General features: G+C 41.5%; 1 non-coding gene across 1 annotated transcript; it reads left to right on the top strand.

The window, feature by feature from the left end:
- The first annotated feature begins 6,295 nt into the window (after positions 1-6,295).
- Positions 6,296-6,426, top strand: LOC120100416 (small nucleolar RNA SNORA17). The gene has a single exon (XR_015655951.1). It is a non-coding gene; the product is annotated as a small nucleolar RNA SNORA17 (small nucleolar RNA).
- The last annotated feature ends 969 nt before the right edge of the window (positions 6,427-7,395 follow it).

Raw genomic sequence — 7,395 nt, 5'->3', positions numbered from 1 at the left:
GTCAGTCACCACAAAGTTCAGTTTATATAGTCCTGGGGAACTGAACCTAGGCTTTGCCTTTGTTAGGCAAACGGTCTGTCAACTGAGCCACATTCCAGCCTACATTGTCTCTGGATGTTATTTCTCTCATCTGGGGAGGAAAGAGGTGACTCCTGCCCCCTACTATCAGGTACAAAAGGTTCCATGGCTTAGAGGCAGCGCCTGGCTGGGATTCTCCGAGCAGGATTCAGCAATTTTTCTAGATATCATCTTTGGGTTTGCGTCCCCCTCGGTCTTTGCTCATGGAAGTGACCCTAAGCAAACGTGGAGGCGTTGATGGGGCTGGGCTCCTACTAAATTTTATCGGTGGAGCAGATTTGGCCATAGTGTGCCAACCCTGCTTTTGAACGTATCCCATAATGAAAGGCCACAACCACATGAATGGATCTACATTCAAAGACATTCTTTGCATGCATGTGACTTCTTAGGCACACTTTGGATCTATAGAACAACTCCTTTTGAAGAAAAATATTTATTTTATGTGCATGTATGTGTGTGGAGTTGGTGGTGGTGCATACATGTGTGCCGTGTGTATGCAGGAGCCCACAGAGGTCAGGAGAGGCATCAATCAGTTCTTCTGGACCTGGAGTTACAGTTATGAACCTCGGCATGGGTGCTGGCTTTGGACCTAGGTTCTCTGTAAGAGTAGCCAATACTTTAAACCAGGGGACCATCCTCCCAGCCTTTAGAACAGCAGGATGAGGAGAATGAGAGAGGGAGCCCATCGCCGAAGGCTGAAGTCAGTAGAGAGTAAATAGTGTTGTATTGGCTAGGGAACTTCTACTAAGGCAGTAATCCTAGCCCATTGACTTTCTATGCATCCTTGATTTCTTTCTTAACAGTTTTCAGGGCTGGGAGAATGACCAAGACGAGGCTGAGTTTTGTTTTTTTTTTTTTATTTTTAATTTTTTATTAACTTGAGTATTTCTTATATACATTTCGAGTGTTATTCCCTTTCCCGGTTTCCGGGCAAACATCCCCCTCCCCCTTCCTTATGGGTGTTCCCCTCCCAACCCTCCCCCCATTGCCGCCCTCCCCCCAACAGTCTAGTTCACTGGGGGTTCAGTCTTAGCAGGACCCAGGGCTTCCCCTTCCACTGGTGCTCTTACTAAGATATTCATTGCTACCTATGAGGTCAGAGTCCAGGGTCAGTCCATGTATAGTCTTTAGGTAGTGGCTTAGTCCCTGGAAGCTCTGGTTGCTTGGCATTGTTGTACATATGGGGTCTCGAGCCCCTTCAAGCTCTTCCAGTTCTTTCTCTGATTCCTTCAACGGGGGACCTATTCTCAGTTCAGTGGTTTGCTGCTGGCATTCGCCTCTGTATTTGCTGTATTCTGGCTGTGTCTCTCAGGAGCGATCTACATCCGGCTCCTGTCGGTCTGCACTTCTTTGCTTCATCCATCTTGTCAAATTGGGTGGCTGTATATGTATAGGCCACATGTGGGGCAGGCTCTGAATGGGTGTTCCTTCAGTCTCTGTTTTAATCTTTGCCTCTCTATTCCCTGCCAAGGGTATTCTTGTTCCCCTTTTAAAGAAGGAGTGAAGCATTCACATTTTGATCATCCGTCTTGAGTTTCATTTGTTCTAGGCATCTAGGGTAATTCAAGCATTTGGGCTAATAGCCACTTATCAATGAGTGCATACCATGTATGTCTTTCTGTGATTGGGTTAGCTCACTCAGGATGATATTTTCCAGTTCCAACCATTTGCCTACGAATTTCATAAAGTCGTTGTTTTTGATAGCTGAGTAATATTCCATTGTGTAGATGTACCACATTTTCTGTATCCATTCCTCTGTTGAAGGGCATCTGGGTTCTTTCCAGCTTCTGGCTATTATAAATAAGGCTGCGATGAACATAGTGGAGCACGTGTCTTTTTTATATGTTGGGGCATCTTTTGGGTATATGCCCAAGAGAGGTATAGCTGGATCCTCAGGCAGTTCAATGTCCAATTTTCTGAGGAACCTCCAGACTGATTTCCAGAATGGTTGTACCAGTCTGCAATCCCACCAACAATGGAGGAGTGTTCCTCTTTCTCCGCATCCTCGCCAGCATCTGCTGTCACCTGAGTTTTTGATCTTAGCCATTCTCACTGGTGTGAGGTGAAATCTCAGGGTTGTTTTGATTTGCATTTCCCTTATGACTAAAGATGTTGAACATTTCTTTAGGTGTTTCTCAGCCATTCGGCATTCCTCAGCTGTGAATTGTTTGTTTAGCTCTGAACGCCATTTTTTAATAGGGTTATTTGTCTCCCTGCAGTCTAACTTCTTGAGTTCTTTGTATATTTTGGATATAAGGCCTCTATCTGTTGTAGGATTGGTAAAGATCTTTTCCCAATCTGTTGGTTGCCGTTTTGTCCTAACCACAGTGTCCTTTGCCTTACAGAAGCTTTGCAGTTTTATGAGATCCCATTTGTTGATTCTTGATCTTAGAGCATAAGCCATTGGTGTTTTGTTCAGGAAATTTTTTCCAGTGCCCATGTGTTCCAGATGCTTCCCTAATTTTTCTTCTATTAGTTTGAGTGTATCTGGTTTGATGTGGAGGTCCTTGATCCACTTGGACTTAAGTTTTGTACAGGGTGATAAGCATGGATCGATCTGCATTCTTCTACATGTTGACCTCCAGTTGAACCAGCACCATTTGCTGAAAATGCTATCTTTTTTCCATTGCTTTTGGCTCCTTTGTCAAAAATCAAGTGACCATAGGTGTGTGGGTTCATTTCTGGGTCTTCAATTCTATTCCATTGGTCTATCTGTCTGTCTCTGTACCAATACCATGCAGTTTTTATCACTATTGCTCTGTAATACTGCTTGAGTTCAGGGATAGTGATTCCCCCTGAAGTCCTTTTATTGTTGAGGATAGTTTTAGCTATCCTGGGTTTTTTGTTATTCCAGATGAATTTGCAAATTGTTCTGTCTAACTCTTTGAAGAATTGGATTGGTATTTTGATGGGGATTGCATTGAATCTGTAGATCGCTTTTGGTAAAATGGCCATTTTTACTATATTAATCCTGCCAATCCATGAGCATGGGAGATCTTTCCATCTTCTGAGGTCTTCTTCAATTTCTTTCTTCAGTGTCTTGAAGTTCTTATTGTACAGATCTTTTACTTGCTTGGTTAAAGTCACACCGAGGTACTTTATATTATTTGGGTCTATTATGAAGGGTGTCATTTCCCTAATTTCTTTCTCGGCTTGTTTCTCTTTTGTGTAGAGGAAGGCTACTGATTTATTTGAGTTAATTTTATACCCAGCCACTTTGCTGAAGTTGTTTATCAGCTTTAGTAGTTCTCTGGTGGAACTTTTGGGATCACTTAAATATACTATCATATCATCTGCAAATAGTGATATTTTGACTTCTTCTTTTCCGATCTGTATCCCCTTGACCTCCTTTTGTTGTCTGATTGCTCTGGCTAGAACTTCAAGAGCTATATTGAATAAGTAGGGAGAGAGTGGGCAGCCTTGTCTAGTCCCTGATTTTAGTGGAATTGCTTCAAGTTTCTCTCCATTTAGTTTAATGTTAGCAACTGGTTTGCTGTATATGGCTTTTACTATGTTTAGGTATGGGCCTTGAATTCCTATTCTTTCCAGGACTTTTATCATGAAGGGGTGTTGAATTTTGTCAAATGCTTTCTCAGCATCTAATGAAATGATCATGTGGTTTTGTTCTTTCAGTTTGTTTATATAATGGATCACGTTGATGGTTTTCCGTATATTAAACCATCCCTGCATGCCTGGGATGAAGCCTACTTGATCATGGTGGATGATTGTTTTGATGTGCTCTTGGATTCGGTTTGCCAGAATTTTATTGAGTATTTTTGCGTTGATATTCATAAGGGAAATTGGTCTGAAGTTCTCTTTCTTTGTTGGGTCTTTGTGTGGTTTAGGTATAAGAGTAATTGTGGCTTCATAGAAGGAATTCGGTAGTGCTTCATCTGTTTCAATTTTGTGGAATAGTTTGGATAATATTGGTATGAGGTCTTCTATGAAGGTTTGATAGAATTCTGCACTAAACCCATCTGGACCTGGGCTCTTTTTGGTTGGGAGACCTTTAATGACTGCTTCTATTTCCTTAGGAGTTATGGGGTTGTTTAACTGGTTTATCTGTTCCTGATTTAACTTTGGTACCTGGTATCTGTCTAGGAAATTGTCCATTTCCTGTAGATTTTCAAGTTTTGTTGAATATAGGCTTTTATAGTAAGATCTGATGATTTTTTGAATTTCCTCTGAATATGTAGTTATGTCTCCCTTTTCATTTCTGATTTTGTTAATTTGGACACACTCTCTGTGTCCTCTCGTTAGTCTGGCTAAAGGTTTATCTATCTTGTTGATTTTCTCAAAGAACCAACTTTTGGTTCTGTTGATTCTTTCTATGGTCCTTTTTGTTTCTACTTGGTTGATTTCAGCTCTGAGTTTGATTATTTCCTGCCTTCTACTCCTCCTGGGTGTATTTGCTTCTTTTTGTTCTAGAGCTTTTAGGTGTGCTGTCAAGCTGCTGACATATGCTCTTTCCTGTTTCTTTCTGCAGGCACTCAGCGCTATGAGTTTTCCTCTTAGCACAGCTTTCATTGTGTCCCATAAGTTTGGGTATGTTGTACCTTCGTTTTCATTAAATTGTAAAAAGTCTTTAATTTCTTTCTTTATTTCTTCCTTGACCAGGTTATCATTGAGTAGAGCATTGTTCAATTTCCACGTATATGTGGGCATTCTTCCCTTATTGTTATTGAAGACCAGTTTTAGGCCGTGGTGGTCTGATAGCACGCATGGGATTATTTCTATCTTTCTGTACCTGTTGAGGCCCGTTTTTTGACCAATTATATGGTCAATTTTGGAGAAAGTACCATGAGGAGCTGAGAAGAAGGTATATCCTTTTGCTTTAGGATAGAATGTTCTATAAATATCCGTTAAGTCCATTTGGCTCATGACTTCTCTTAGTCTGTCTACATCTCTGTTTAATTTCTGTTTCCATGATCTGTCCATTGATGAGAGTGGGGTGTTGAAATCTCCTACTATTATTGTGTGAGGTGCAATGTGTGTTTTGAGCTTTAGTAAGGTTTCTTTTACGTATGTAGGTGCCCTTGTATTTGGGGCATAGATATTTAGGATTGAGAGTTCATCTTGGTGGATTTTTCCTTTGATGAATATGAAGTGTCCTTCCTTATCTTTTTTGATGACTTTTAGTTGAAAATTGATTTTATCTGATATTAGAATGGCTACTCCAGCTTGCTTCTTCCGACCATTTGCTTGGAAAGTTGTTTTCCAGCCTTTCACTCTGAGGTAGTGTCTGTCTTTGTCTCTGAGGTGTGTTTCCTGTAGGAGGCTGAGTTTTTAAATATGTATTTTTATTATCTTAAGTGTGTATATGTGTCTGACTGTATGTTGGTATGTGCATATAAATGCAAGTGTGTGTAGAGGCCAGAGGTTTCAGAACCTTACAGATGGTTGAGAGCTACCTGATGTGGGTATAAGAACCAAAGGACAGCTGAGCCGTCTTCCAGCCCACAAGACATTTTATATTGAAGGACATTATCCTTCTGCTCTCAAATAAGTTGGAAACATTTTCCTTATTTTTCATTATCTTCTGTTATTTTGACAACTTGATAAATTAAATTTGACTTCAGCTATAATAGGGTTGTTTGGTGTTTTTTTTTTTTTTGTTTGCCTCAAGTATTCAGTTTTACAGAAGTCAGATTTACTATATTTGTTTGTAACTTTTAGATCTCTTAAAATTAAAAGTCTCCTTCATTTTAAGATCATAAAAAACTTCTCCATTCTTTCCTCTGCTACTTTTTATTATTATTTTGTTCTATATTTACAGATCCAGTCTTCTAGAATCCACTCTGAGATGCAAAGTGACGTATGGCCCTAACTGTAATTTATCCTCTTTAGTCATGTATTTCATATTCATAAGTTTATATTTTTGCATGTGCCTTCTGTGTGGTGTGCCTGCATGCCTACATGTTTGCCTGTGTGTGTATGCAAGTGTGAGTGCACGCATGCATATTTATCTGTGTGTGCTTAAGCCCAAGACTGACATGGAGAGTCTTCCTCAATCATTAGCAGGGTGGGGTACTCACCTTTAATCCCAGCACCTGGGATCGGCGGGCAATCAGACCTCTGTGAGTTCAAGACCAGCCTGGTCTACAGATGGAGTTCTAGGACACAGAACCTACACAGAGAAACCATATCTTGAAGAACCAAAATAAATAAATAATAAATGTACAAACAAACAAATAAGTAAAATTAAGAGTCTTTTTCATCTGCCTCTAGAGGCATTGAAGGTGTGGCTTCTGGTGTCACATGTGCACCAGTAGGTGGCAGAGAGCAGAGGTTATGTCCATGCTCGGTGTTCTGACCTATGAACATCTGAATGATCAGTAGCCTAATATTCCCTGAAAAAAGCAAGCCATAGATGACCATCAGTCCAGTGCCAGGCTGGCCCCTAACAGGTTCCCAGGACGGGGAACAAGCTGGAGACTGGAGAATTCCTGCCTGGAATTGTAGGCTTAGATTTTTCAAAACTTACTTTAATAAGGGTTCTCAAATGCTTTGACGACCCCCCCCAGCCCACTGTCCAGAGGTAGGGGAGAAAAGATGGGTAATAGGACAATGGAGATGTGAACCTGTTTAGAAGTAGTTTTTGGGGTGATTCCAATCTCCGTTGTTAGGATACCAGCAATCCAGTTCAGTGGTGTCAGATACAGTGGCAGAAGCCAGAGGCCTTGTATTAACCATGGAGTCATCGCAATGAACATTTACAAGCAAAGTAGTATGGACAAAAGGGTGTGCTGTGGGACACACTGTGACATACTACAGCTTCCACAATGAGGTTTCTTTTCCTCTGTGGGGGGGTAGAAGTTGCAAGAGTGGAGGGGGGTACAAGGGGAAGGGGAGAGGAGTGGGATTGGGGTACATGATGTGAAATTCACAAAGAACCAGTAAAAATTGAGAGGGGGGAGGAGGGAGGGAGAAGGATGGGGAGGGAAGGAGGGAGGGAGGGAGGGAGAGAGAGAGAGAGAGAGAGAGAGAGAGAGAGAGTCTTCCTCAATTACTCCACACTTTGTTCACTGAGGTAAGGTTTTTCGATTGAACCCACGAATATAAACTCATGAATACAACTAGTCTGGCTAGCCAGCTTACTCAGAGGATTCTGTCTCTGCCCTGCATGCACTGGGATTGCTGGGGGGCCTACCTGCCTGCTATTTATGAGGGTGCTAGGGACCTGAACTTGGATCTATAAAAACGCTTTACCTGCTGAGCTATCTCCCCCAGCCCTACCTGTTAGACTTTACTACCGTCGGCTCTACGCTGATGGTGTGTGTACAGCCACTCTTGGATGTTCACCGAGTGGCTCTATCT

This window comes from Rattus norvegicus, chromosome 1 (assembly GCF_021556685.1).
Source record: "Rattus norvegicus strain SHRSP/BbbUtx chromosome 1, alternate assembly SHRSP_T2T, whole genome shotgun sequence".
Classification (NCBI taxonomy): Eukaryota; Metazoa; Chordata; class Mammalia; order Rodentia; family Muridae; genus Rattus; species Rattus norvegicus.
This window is presented reverse-complemented; position numbering and strand designations above follow the sequence as displayed.